Source organism: Callithrix jacchus, chromosome 17, assembly GCF_049354715.1.
Source record: "Callithrix jacchus isolate 240 chromosome 17, calJac240_pri, whole genome shotgun sequence".
Taxonomy (NCBI): domain Eukaryota; kingdom Metazoa; phylum Chordata; class Mammalia; order Primates; family Cebidae; genus Callithrix; species Callithrix jacchus.
This window is the reverse complement of record NC_133518.1, coordinates 5,621,586-5,636,141: the sequence shown is the minus strand read 5'-3', so window position 1 is coordinate 5,636,141 and position 14,556 is coordinate 5,621,586.

Here is a 14,556-nt window from a genome sequence, read left to right as displayed (position 1 = left end):
CCTGAGGTCAGGAGTTCTAGACCAGCCTGGTCAACATGGTGAAAACCTGTCTCTACTAAAAATACAAAAATTAGTTGGGCATGGTGGTGGGTGCCTGTAATCCCAGCTATTCAGGAGACTGGGTCAAAGAATTACTTGAATCTGGGAGAGAGGGGTTGCAGTGAGCCGAGATCACATCATTGCCCAGACTTGGCAAAAAGAGTGAAACTCCTTCTCAAAAAACAAAAGAAAAGAAATCTGCTGAAAGAAATTAAAGATCTAAATGAATGAAGAAACATCCGTGTTCACAAAATAAGACTCAGTGTTGTTAAAATGTCAATTCTGTTCAATGTGATTTATAAATTCAATACAACTCCAGTCAAAACATGAACAAATTATTGTGTGAAAATTTACAAACTAATTATAAAGTTTATATAGAAAGGCAACTACCCGAATAGACAACAATGTTGTAGAGGAGGAGGAACAAAGTTCAAGGTCTTGCAAAGTGATCCATGGAATAGAATAGAGAACTGAGAAATAAGATCCCACAAACACAGTCAATTGATCTTTTAGAAAAAGGTAAAAGCAGTTCAATGGAGAAAGGATAGCTTTTTCAAAAAGTGATGAATCTATGGCATGTGTGTCTATATAGTATATGCAAAAAAGTAACTGAGACACAGACCTTGCACCTCAAAAATTAAAGGACACATTTTTAGGTTACTAATATTTTAAATTGACAAACCATAATTGCATACATTTATGGGGTACAATGGGATGCTTGGATATGTGTATAAAATGAGGAATGACTACATCAAACATAACATATTTATCATCTCAATTTTATTTTTTGTGGTAAGACACTTGAAATTTACTTTTTGTTATTTTGAAATATATACTACATTATTATTTACATATATATACTACATTGTAGTCATCCTGCTGTACAATAGATTTCAAAACATATTTCTCCTGTTTACCTGAATCTTTGCACCAGTGAACAATTTCTCATTTTCTCCCAGGCAACACAACCTCTGGTAATCTTTTCTACTCTCTACTTTTATGAGTTCAATTTTTTTTTTTTTTTTTTTTTGAGATGGAGTTTCGCTCTTGTTACCCAGGCTAAAGTGCAATGGCACGATCTCGGCTCACCGCAACCTTCGCCTCCTGGGTTCAGGCAATTCTTCTGCCTCAGCCTCTTGAGTAGCTGGGATTACAGGCACGCACCACCATGCCCAGCTAAGTTTTTGTGTTTTTAGTAGAGACGCGGTTTCACCATGTTGACCAGGATGGTCTCGATCTGTTGACCTCATGATCCACCCGCCTCGGCCTCCCCAAGTGCTGGGATTACAGGATTTAGCCACTGTGCTCGGCCCGAGTTCAATTATTAGACCTAAATTTAAATCAAAAATTGGTAAAACTTCTGTAAAATAACAAAAGGAATAGATATTTGGGTAACTTTGGGTTTTGTAGATACAACGCTAAAGAACATAAAAGACAAATTTCTACCATGAAAGAAGATATTGGTGTGACTTTGTTACAATAAAATCTTTCGCTCTGGGAAAGGAAATATTAAAAGAATGGAGAAACGAGACACAGGGAGAAAATATTTCCAAAACACCAGTCTTGCATCCAGACCATTAAAAACCACTTACAAAACAACAATAAGATATCAACCACCCCAACTAGTAAATGGACAGAAGACCAAAAGAGGCTCGCATCAGAGACGGCATACAGATGGGGAAAAGCTTATGAAAAGATCTTCACCCTCCCCGGGCTTTTCTCTCTCTGCGCCCCTCTCTCCCCTACACACCCTCTGCTGCAACACGAGAGGGAGCAGGTCAGGGGTGGTGACCGTGAGGTGCACAAGGCGTGGGACTCATGTGCATTATAAGCCGTGGGTCCGGGGAAATCTTGAAAGGCTGAGCTTGAAGCCCAGACTGACCCGCCCCTCACAGGGTCCCAGCCAGCTGCCCTGCAGAGCCCCTTACTCCTCCTCTCTATAGGCCTGCTGGCCCCCCAGGGGGCCCTGGGAAGAACCGCCTCTCCCTGAGCCCGGCTGAGCGCGCTGGCAGTGTCAACATCAGGGACGCCTGGATGCTTTTCCTGGTAGAGTGACAAAGGTTCAACAACGAGAAGAGGAGCAGGGGCCAAGACAAGAAGCGGCCCGCCAGGACCCAGGCCCCAGCATCCCACCCAGGGCGCTGCTGCAGGAGTTCCAGCTGCTGCTGAAAGGCGCGGTGCCGCAGCGCCAGAGTGCGGATCCTGAGCCCTGCATGCACATCTCCGTGGGGCCGATACCCTGGAACCTCGCTTCAGTCCTTTCGCCTCCAGGGAAGACAATGTCAACGAGACAGGGTGCGTGTGGGCGGTGCTGGCCGCCATGGAAGCCTCGAAAGGAGGCCGCCTTCCACTGCCACCTGTGCCAGGACACGTGGCTGCAGCCATGCCCGCTGCTTGTCTGCCGCCAGGGCGCCACCAGGATGACAGGTGCAGGAGGCTGAGGCAGTGGGCAGCTGCAGTTTCCAGCCCGCTGTCCTGTAGGCGAGAAGATGAAGAAAGCCACCCCTCAGCAGATCAGCTGCCCGGCCTGGCAGCCCAGCCAGACAAGGAGCCTGAAAGTTCACCTTGTCTGAGCTCACGCGTGCTGACAGTGGACCCGGTGCCCAGAATGCTGGGGAGCCCTATGCGCGGGAAGCACGGGAAGCAGACAAGCTGTGAGGCCCAGAGGCGCTGCGGGGTGGGAAGGTGCCTGCTTCCCAGTGCTTTCACGCCCCGCCCGGCCCTCCAAGGCTGCTGCTGCCAGGATATTCCACAGCGTGGACACCCTTGTGGGCACGCGCCACAATGGCTGCAAGATGACAACCTTCACCAGGGTCACTCAGGGTGTCTGGGACATGATGCTCAAGCGCTTTGGGGAGCGCAACGTGGCTAACTCAGAACCGTGGAGGCTGCCTTTCAAGGTTTCCGCCAAGATCACGGGACCCCACCGTCAAGGACTGTGTCTCGGGATCCGGTTCCCAGGTTCCCAGCACACAGTCGAGCCCTGGAGCTGAACCAGCAGCCCATCGGAGCAGCCTTCAGCTCAGGCCTCCTGCCGTCTTCAGCCAGGAGATGGTGGGGTGAGTCAAGGAGCACCACGAGGCCTTCATGGCCTCACTGAGCCCTTTAGGGCGGTGCCCACGATCTCTCTGAGCATCTGGCACTCGCGCTTTAACGTGGATGAGGTGCTGGACATAGAGTCAGCTGTGCCACTCCAGCTGCCCACCACTGAGCAGCTCACCAGCACATGAGAGGTTTCAGCCTGGGCCCTCAGCCTGATGTCGCTCAGGAGGGAGGATGCCTTGACTCAGTCAGCCCTGTGGTCAGCGCAGCCCAGCAACCCCAGGCGCCCCAGCCCAGCGTCCCCCAGGCTAGCACTGCCAGCTACCCCACCCCACCCGCTATCCCTTCCAGCGCCCTGCAGTGTGTGTCCCAGGACCTGCCTGAGCAGTCTGAGACAGAAGCAGCTGGCACAGGTGACACGGTGCCCGGAGTGCAAGCCAGGCTGCAGTGGCTGGAGTGGATGACAGACTGGCCAGGCACTGCATGGCATCTCTGTCTGAGTGCAAGGGGCCCTCAATGAGGAGGTGGTCTGTGCTGGGATGGTGGGCAGGTGCTGGCAGCAGCAGGCCCCAGGAAGGTGGAGAAGCACCTGCTGCTCCTCTGAGTGGCTGCCAGACTGGCTCAACCTCCACTATGTCCACCCCTCACCTACCTCCAGCTGCTCAAGGCTGGGTCTGGCCCACACTGAGGAGGGTTTGTGAGCCCAGCAGCCACCGCAGACAAACACTGGCTGGAGGCTTGCTGGCCTGGGCTCACCTGAGCCTGTTTTATTCTCTTTATGAACTTGATGCACGTTGCTCTTCCCTTCCTGAGTGCCCAAAAGCTGGACATGGACTGCAGGGTGCTCTGCCCTAGGGATTTCTGGCTGCGGGTGGTGGGCTTGTCTCACAGGGCACATGTACAGCATGTATTAAACTGGTTTCTGCTACAGGGAAAATCACAATAAAATAGATGCATTATAGGTAAGTGCAATAACATGGATGAATCACAAAATAATTTATGTGGTATTAAAAAAATCAGGCAAAAAATAATGTTTACTTTAATGGTTCTATTTATATACAATTATATATGCAATTCAAACTCATCTATAGTGACAAAAAACTGAACAGTGGTGGTTAGTTGATTTGGAATGAAAAGAGGAGTGGGAGGGAAAGACTACCAAAGGATTAAAGAAAAATGGAGGAGATGGATATATTCAGTATCTCAGCCTCCTGAGTCGCTGGGACTCTAGGCATGTGGCAGCTTGCTTAATTTTTTTGTTAGTATTAATTTTTAAGACAAGGTCATGCTATGTTGCCTAGGTTAGTCTCCAACTCCTGACCTCAAGGGATCCTTCTGCCTCAGCCTTTCAAAGCACTGGGATGTCAGGTGTGAGCCACCACTCCTGGCCACATATGCTTCTCTCCAGGTATTTTAATGTAATTTTTCATCTTGTATGTACACTTTTGAATGCCGCCCTTCTACTTTACATTTTTGAATGCTGCTTTTTTACTTTGAGATATTAATATCCAGTAACATCAAATTTATATCTACACTATGGTTATTCATTCTCTCACTAGTGAGTTTCAAAATTTTCTTGGATATCTTTTTTCCTGCTTGCTGGATGTGTCTTTCCAGGCTCTACCATCAATTTCATACACTTATCCCCCTCTGTTTCCTCAACTTGCAACTATCATTACCCTCTGAAATTGTGATAAATCTTGTGTCCTCAGTTCTACCTTCTTAGTTTGGTTGAAGTTTTATCTATTTATTGTCACTGTTCCTAAATAATGGGACATTTCTAATTGGATGGTTTTTCTAAATTTTTCCTTTGGGAATTTAAACTTTGGGATAATGAGCTATGGAGACCAGCCCCTTTGGCATTGCCCTCAGCAGCACATTAGGTCTTGTCTTCAGGAACAGTTATACTTTTTGATGGAGTTTGGGAAGCAGTCAAAATAATCTGGTGCCGAATCAGACAAGGCAGTAAATAAACATGTCAGATGGACATGGCAAAGGGCTGGGTATGGCCACAGGGAGATGGGGCTGGGCTCTGTGTGCAGCTCTTAAAACAGGTATGAGAGGCTTCTGTGAAAGGACGTCAGAGATGGCTGAGAGTCCGTGTTGAGTAGGGAAGGGGCCTGGCTGCAGATGGACTGAGTCAGAAGCCTGGGCTGGCCATCCATGAGCTATGTCACTTTGGGAAGCCCCAGATTCTTCATCTTAACAGTGGGGATACATCACCCTCCTGCAGCGTATCATGAGTTAGAAATAAAAATGCATACATGCTTAGCATGACACAAGTAATTATTAATTTTAAAAAGTTACAAATGGCACCATTGGAATTAAGTATGTAATCTTCCAAAAGAGTGATTCTTAAAGATAGCATATACTTAGTTATAACATTCATTCCTTCATTGACTCAATTTTTCAATAAATACACATTGAGTACTTATTTTAGAACTAGTACTGTTTTAGGGTAGGATATAATAAAATTATAATGAAGCTAACAAATGCTCTATCCTCCTATAAACAAAATAATATAGAGTATCTCAACACATGATATTAAAAAACTAAAGCAGAATAAGGAGGATAGAGAGGAACAATGGGAGAGTTGCTGTTTTTATATGAGGTGGTCAGTGATATATTTGTAAAATATAAAACAGCTGTCATATAATATATATCATATAATATAAAACAGCTGCCTCAACAAATGGTATTAAAAAAACTAAAGTAGAAGAAGGAGAATAGAGAGGAACACCGGGAGAGCTGCTGTTATTCTATAGGGTGGTAAGGGAAGGACTTGCTAGGAAAGGGAAACCTGAGCACATTCAGGAAAGAAGCAGAGATGGACCATACGGACCTCTGGGAAAAAGAGTTTCAGGTTAAGGAAAGAATAGGAACAAAAGCTTTGAATATGTTTGGTTGTAATAAATGGATGGATGCATGGATGAATGGATGGATGGACAGATAGGACTGAGGGATGACTGGATGGATCCATCCATGCATCCATCCATGCGTGCATCAAAGAATGGATGGATGGATGGATGGATGGATGGATGGATGGATGGATGGGTGGGTGGATGAATAAACAGGATAGATAAATGAAAGAATGGATGGACAGATGGATGGATGAGTGGGTGGATGGATGGATGGATGGATACATGAGAAATTGAAGAGACAGTAAATATGGTGAAAGAAAAGCGATCACACTCTGTGTGTATGTATGCTCTGGATAAGCTGGTTCTGCACTCAGGTGCCTTCTGGAATCCTGGAATGCTGGACCAGACTGCAATATCTGTGCTACCTCAAATGGAATGAATTTCCTGGAGGGTAGTTGCTAAGTCTTATTACTATTCTCTAAAACAGAACCTTGAACATGTCAAGTCTTCTCATTTTTGGAAGTCACACACTTTTCACTGTCTGGAGAACCAGGAATCCAAATGTCAGAGCCCTAGTATTTCCAATACTAGGCTCTAGTATTTTCTAGTATTTCCAATGTGCTTCTTCAAGTGCAAAAGGATCAAGGCTTGGAAGAGGCATTCACCTTACTTGGTCATCCAGCTCTGGAGACAATGAAGATAGTCCCAGCTCACCTCCATTTAGATGGCAAGCCACTTCCCTAGAAAGCACAGGGGTGTTGGAGCGAAGAACGTGCCTTGTAACCACAACCAATGAAGCCACACGACAGCATGGCAGGGCCTTCACTGAAGACAAAAGTAGCTGTTGACTTGGCATTTATTTCTGTGTAAGCATTTGAAAAACACAGACCCAAAAGGAAGCACCTGTGTGGCAGTCCCATATTTGTACCCAAGAAGTTCTCATACATGTGGTACAGGCTTTGGGGTCAGATAGATCTGGGATTATATCCCAACACTTCCTCCTTCTAGAGTTTGGAAAGGGGCAAGTTCCTTCGCTTCCCTGAACCTCAGATTTCTCATCTATCAAGTGGAAACAATGCTGCTTACCTGGTGGGGTCACTGTGAGGACTGGAGAGGGAGCTGAGGGCCTGGCATGGCAGAGATTGGCAAGGAGTGGGTGCTTGGTGAGGAATAGCCACATGCAAAGGAGAAGCAGCCATCCCTGCCACGTGCCACACCTTATGTTTCTGTTTATATACTGGGAAAAAAACGAAACAGAACCCTGTACTTCTGATGACGATTAATCTGACAGTTGCCAGGGGACGGGACCATGTGTAAATTGCCCTAATCAGAACACAGATAGTAATAACAATAACTAATTATCATAATTATAATAGCAAACCTTTATATGGGGTGAGCCACTGCCCCAGCTCTGTGACATTGTCTAGTCTTGCAGACTAGGAAGGGCCTGATCTGTGAAGCCCTCCCTGCCCTCAGCTGAAGGTCCTGGTTAGGACCTGGGGCTTTCTGACCTGGCTGAGTGACCACAGACAACTGTTTTTGGTGACATTCTTGGAAAATAGGATGAGCACCCAGAAAGATGCTCTATGGTCTTACACAGTCTTTTATATGCACTTCAAAGAACAAGCAACCGTGTGCTCTCACCCCGTTGCCCTGTCACACAGCACCCTGGGGGTTAGCAATGGGGGGAGTCATGGCTGTGGGCTGAAGATATTCCAGGGAAGGCCCTCGCCTGGGCCTTGGGAGTGGCATAGGACACAGAGCAGGGCTCCCCTTTGCACACAGGCCTGAAGGGGGCCAGGGATCCGGGATGTGTCTGTAGAATGCCCAGAGAATTTTGTCTAAACAGACATTTTTGTGAATAACTGATGCTATTAGCAATTCTATCAGAACTGCCTAGAGAAGATTGCAGTTTATGGTTACCTAAGAATACAGAATGGAGAGTTTGGGGGGTTGGCAGTGGCGATGAGGAAATGCAAAATAAAGTTTGTGGGGACAACAGCAGAACAGACCAGAGTACCTGGCTCCTGTTCAGCCTGGCAGACGGTATGTGCTCCCATCAGGTATTAGGCCCTGGCTGTTGTCGGGGGAAATGTATGGATGGGATTAGAACAGACTGGGAAGGCCTGAGTGCCCTTGGTCAATGGAGGATGTGGTGGGTTCTGGGCACAGCCACAAGGACAGTGCTGGACTTTAGGATGTTCACTCTGTCATTGGCAAGGCAGGTGGAGAGAGTCACTGCATCCAAGATGGGGAAGCCAAGCCTGGCGGCCAGCACTAGGGGCCTGAGTAGGGCATGAGCCAGAAAGTGGGCACATTCCAAAGGTTTGTCCTTCAGGCTCCCCACATGTGCAGCAGAAGTTCCCTCTTGAATGGGGAGCTGAAGCTATTCCATGCCCCTCTAAGGCCAGGGCTGTACTGCAGAAGCAGCTTCTTGGAGAAAAGTGGCCCAGCCAGCTTCTGCTAAGGTGTTCTGGGGCCGAGTAGAGCAGCAGCCTTCAAACCAGCTCACCCACATCCCTTAACAAGCCAAGCCACTGGTTGCTCCAAAATCTTCCCAATGGATACTCCAGTGGCCTACTATTGCAAAGTACAATGGATTCTCACTGGAGTCTGACAATATTAGTCTCTTGTGCCTTAGTTTCCAAAGCTGATCTAGATGGCTCTCTCACCTGCCACCCCTCAGTATGAACACTTGCTAGAAGGCTGCAAGCAGGTGACTCCACTTCACACCCCCAACATCCAGCCACAGGAGTCCAGGGGCAATGCCTGCAGGGTGGGGTGTGGGTCCTACTCACCTCACAGCAGGAGGCCTGCAGACACAGGCTGGGGCCTGTCTGAGGCTGTGGAATCTTCACCCAGGAGGGAAGGCCCCAAGAGGCAGCCTCCATGATTCTTCCTGCTGCACGCTGTGATGTGGCTGGATCCTTTCCTCTGTCTGCTATTTTTCGTACTGAGCCTCTGAAGCCAGTACCCTCCCCCTGCCCCCTTCCTCCCTGCAGTGAGTTAAGAGGGCTACACTACAAGGCAAGTAAGACTAGCTCTTGTTACCCAATGATACAATAACTTTTTGAGGGGATTTTTGGGGGCAAATAGGAGGTGATTATGTAAACTGAACAGAGCACATCCAACACCTGTTCCATTTATATCTCTGGAAAAGATAGGGCTATATTTATTGCCTGATACAACTCAGCCCAAGGCCCAGATGATACCAAACCCACAGGGAAGATTTGGGATGAGGTTTGGAGGCAGAATGAACACCCCAGCAGCTGGCTCTTTGCCTTCCCCACATGCCTCTGTATCTCTGTACCCTTGGAGCTCAGAATGCCTGGCTGTGACACTGGGTGGAGACTTCCAGGTCATTTGCTGAGCAGCTAGGTCGCTTGTCAGATCTGCACCGTGACAGGATCCTGACTCTCAATGTGTGCACTGCACCCCCATCTGCAGACCTCACAGCTTCCACACGCTTCCCTGGCTTCCACACCACCTGCCAATTCCTACTCTTAAGATATCTGATGTGGGGTACAGTGGCTCATGCCGGTAATCCCAGCACTTTGGGAGGCCAAGGCAGATCACTTGAGCTCAGAAGTTTTAGACTAGCCTGGGCAAAAGGCAAAACCCTATCTCTCCAAAAAATACAAAAATTAGCTGGGTGTGGTGGCACATGCCTGTAACTCCAGCCACTTGGGAGGCTGAAGGGGGAGGATCACTTAAAGTGGAAGGCAGAAGTTGCAGTGAGCTAAGATCACGCCACTGCACTCCAACCTGGGCAACAGAGCGAGACCCTATCTCAAAATAAATGAAATAAAATAAAAATATAAGGCATTCAAGTCATTCTTTCATAAATTCTTTCAGCATGTGTGCAGTTGTTGCTGGATTAGGGCTCTTCATGGTTCTTCTTCAACACCAGTGAGTCCCTCCTGCTTCCCACATCACACCCAGCCTCTGCCTGAGATCAGGAATGAGGCAATTATGCCCACTCTCACAACTTCTGTTCTACGCTATGAAATTCCTGGCTAGTATAGTAAAGCAATAAAAATAAATGAAAGACATAAGATTTGAAAGAAAGAAGTAAAACTATACTTCTTACTTGCAAATTTCTTAGTTTTCTATATAAACAAACCACTAGATGTAATAAGTGCATTTAACATTCCAGATTACAAGGTCAATATACAAAAATGAATTGTATATCTACATACCGACAGCAAATAATTGGAAAATAAAAATTGAAAGTTCTGTTTACAGTAATGTTATAAAACATAAGAATAAATTTTAAACAGATATGCAAGATTGCTACATTGAAAACTATGAATTTTTGAAAACCAGTAATAAGATGTCGATTCTCCCCAAATGATCTGGATTCAATACAATTCTCCCAGAAAATTAAACGGGCTTCATTGCAGAAACTAATAAACTAATAAACTGTTTCTGAAATTCATATAGAAATATAAAAGTCCAAGAATAGTTAATCTTGAAAGAAGAAGTACAAACTGAGAGCACTCACAATATTTTCTCAAGACTTTATGAAGCCATAGTGATCAAGAAAAATATATCAACAGAAAAAGATATCAATGGAACAGTAAAGAATTAGACCAATATGTAAAAAATTAATTGATCTTTTATGAAGATACCAAAGAAGATGAATGAAAAAAGGAAACAGTAGTGCTGAAAATACTGGATATCCGTATGTTGAAAAAAAAAAAGAGAAAACTTGAAATTCTAATTCACACCATATCAAAAAATAATGTGACATGTGACACGAATGACAGATTAAATGTATAAACTAAAACTATGATGACTCTAACAGAAAATGTGGAAGACTATTTTTCTGACTTTGGGATAAGCCAAGATCTCTTAGATTAGAGAGATAAGGCAGTAACTATAAAAGAATAAAAGTGAACTGAGCTTCATAAAAATTTCAAACTTCTGCTTATCCAAAACCACAATTAAGAAACTGAAAAGACAAAGCTCAGACTGTCAACCAACACAGAAAGGTGAGATAGAGCCCCCTGAGCCAGCAATTGACACAGAACAGCAAGATAGAGCTCGCTGAGTCAGTACAGAGAAAGTGAAACCAGCAGAATGAGCAAGTAGCCCTAAGACTTGAGAAAGGCTCCATATGAAGTCTTAGGAACAGAGGTGTGTGTGAACTGCCCCAGGGTGTGGGAGGGACCTGCCATGTTTGTTGAGGATTTTTGAGATGGGGGAGGTGTGTGAAAGTGTGAGGAAGAGACAGCTTTGGAAGGAACCAATGCAGGTAGTGACGTGGGGAGACACAGTTTCCTTAGCATGGACTGTGCCCTCCAAGGCGAGCGTGTGGCTGGCTTGTTCTAGGGTGGTGAATAAGGTCAACAGGAGCATCCCTGTAAAAGGCAGGTGCACCGTAAGGGATTAAGAAACCCTCCTGACCAAGCATTACCCAAACCTCCATGTAATAGGGCCCGGCCAGGTCAGCCTGGAAAAAATGTCTGAGGTGTGTGTGTCATGATGAGTGGAAGAGGGATGCAAAGAGACAAAACCCTCTCCTATGGAGTATACTCTAGAAAATGTCAAGAAAGTATTTTCAGGGGAGTATTGTGTCTAATTGTCCCTTCAGAAGTTAAGGACCCTCTGTAATCTGGAGTGGTCTGCCTTTAGAGTTGGTTGGCCTCCAGAGGGCACCCTAAACAGGAAGATTACTGACCAAGTGAAATAATAACAGGGGCATCAGGCCAACCTGGGCATCCAGATCAATTTCCACCTATTGATTTTTGGCTAAATGTAATTCAGATGCAGCCCAAGTGGCTAAGACAGTGCAAGGCTGAGTACTGCAAAACCCTGGTTGCCCAAGGAGGCCAGAGAAAATGTAATATATAAGGCCCCCAAAAAAGAAATTAAACTCTTAGGGAGCCAAGAGAAACCAATTTTGCAGGCTCCTCCAGAGAAATTAGAAGCCCCTCCATATGTCCCATATATCCATCTCTAGCGAGGCTCAGACAAAAAGAGGGGCAGATGTCCTTTGAGTAGACAAGCTCAGAAAGCAGCAGGACTCAAATATCACCTCAGAGAGAGGAACCTTCACCCCCACTATCCAAAATCAGGGAGAAAAGGCAGGACTAGGAAGCAGGGTACCTCTGATTTGGCCACACCTGAGTTTTGTAGATGCCACTTAGAGACACTCAGGCTCAAATGCATCTTAACGAACAGTGCCAGGTGAGAGGAGAGGAATGAGTCTACTCCTATTTACTCTTCTCCACAACTAATCATTTAAATAGGAAACATCACAATCCTTCTTATAAAGAAAAACTCCAGGCAGTAATCGACACAATGAAGTCAATGTTCCTAACTCATAACCCTACTTGGGCAGACTGTCAGCAGCTGCTTGTTACTCTGCTCTGTGTGGAAGAAAGATATAGAGTAGTACAAGCAGCTCTTTGCTGGCTGGAGAGCAATGTGTCTGAAGGTAAAAATGATCCATGTTGATATGCAGAAGCCCAATTCCCTGACACTGACACAAATTGGGACCCAAAAAAACCCCTTATTTAGAACAATTACAGAGATACAAAGAGGCACTACAGAAAGCTGATGAAAGCCCCAGCTAGTACTATGAGAGACTCTGTGAGGCTTACAGACTTTATACTCCCTTCGACCCCAAAACAGCTGAAAATCAGAGAATGGTAAATACAGCCTTTGTTAGTCACAGGGCGACATTAGGTGGAAGCTTCAAAAACTTGAAGGGTTTGATGGAAAGAATGCCTCTGAACTTATATCAGAAGCTAGTCAAGTGTTCATAAACCATGATCAGAAGGAAGAGAGAGGCTGAACAGAAGCTAAAAGAAAAAGATGAAACAGTGCCAACAGCTCAGGCAAAAGTGCTAGTGGTCACCCTAGCTCACAGGGGAAAATCCTTTGGAAGACAGCAAGGCCAAGGCTGTGCCCAGGGCCAAGGGAAGGACCAAAATGCAGCAGGAGGCCAATTCAGAGTAGGGAGGAACCAATGTGTAATTTGTAAAAGGGAAGGTCATTGGAAAAATGATAGCCCAGAAAAGGATAAGGTATTGGTGCACTCTCACTGGGATGGCTCCTGGCAATAACTCTACAAAGACCAGTGCTTGATTGACTGAAAAATCAAATTTAGGAGATGCAGTCAAACCAGAGGTTCTTTCCTTGCCCACGGCATGATAATTCCACTGTCCTGAAATCCAGTACTGACCTAATAGGCATGGTTGAGGCTGAAAATTATGCAGACTGAGACAGATCGGGCTCTCTTTCTCTTCACCTCCAGGATCCCATGGTCAAAATGGATATAGGGGGCCAACAAACAAGTTTTATGGTAGATATAGGTCCTGAGCACTTAATAGTGACTCAGCCAGTTGGGCCATTAACCAAAAATTATGCTACCATCATTGGGGTCACCAGAGTGTCAGAAAGAAGGCCTTTCTGTCAATCTAAAAGACGTGTAATTGCTGCTTGGGAAATTCAGCATGAGTTTCTATACCTATCCAACTGGCCAATCCCTCTTTTAGGAAGAGACCTACTCCAAAAATTGCAGGCACAAATCTTTAGCCCACCAGGGAACATAACTTTGAATCTAGGCCAATCTAAGGCAGTGGGGTTTACCCTCACTCACCCAAAGTCTGGGGAATTGAGACTATGCAGGGGCACTCCCTGGTTGGGCACTAGATAGACCCGAGGCTGTGACAGCAAGTATGATTTTGACTCTAGGATACCTGGAGTTTGGGCAGAAAACAATCCAGAAGGACTGGCAGTCAATCAAGCACTTGTCTTTGTAGAGTTATTGCCAGGAGCCATCCCAGTGAGAGTGCACCAATACCTTATTTTTATGGATGCAGTCCAGGGCATTCAGAAGTAGATAGAACAGCTCATTGAATATGGGATTTTAAGGAAGTGTAATTCACCATGGAACACACCTCTTTTACCAGTGAAAAAACCATCTGGTGAATATGGGCCAGTGCAAGACGTCCGTGCTGTTAAGAGAGTTACAGTCACAATCCACCCGGTGGTGCCCAATCTATACCCCTTGCTTGGACAAATACCTGCTAGTGCAGTCTGGTTGACTTGCTTAGACTTGAATGATACATTCTTTTGTCTCAGGCTGTCTTCCATAAGCCAGCCCGTTTTTGCTTTCCAATGGGGAAAAACGCAGTACACTTGGACTATATTCCCACAAGGGTTTCAGAATTATCCTACAATATTTGAAGAAGCACTAACCATGTACCTCAAAGCTTTCATTCCACCTAACGATGAGTGCATTATCCTGCAGCACATTGATGATGTTTTGTTTGCAGCCCCGACTAGTAGATTGCCGAAATGATACTAAAGACCTCCTTCACATCCCGTGGAAGGCAGGGTATAAAGTCTCCTGGAAAAAAGTCCATATAGGCTCAAAAAGGGTCAAATATTTAGAGTTCATGGTAAGTCAAGGAAAAAGAGTGTGGTAGTGAGTGGAAGCAGGGTGTGTGTGCACTTCCTACCTTGACCACTCGCCGACAAAACCAGGGAGTCTTTAGAGGCAGCAGGTTTTGGTTGTATTGTAAACTTCGCACTCATTGCTAAGCCCATCTATGAAGGCACAAAAAGGGGAGAAAAGAAACCCCTCTGGGAAACAGGTTTT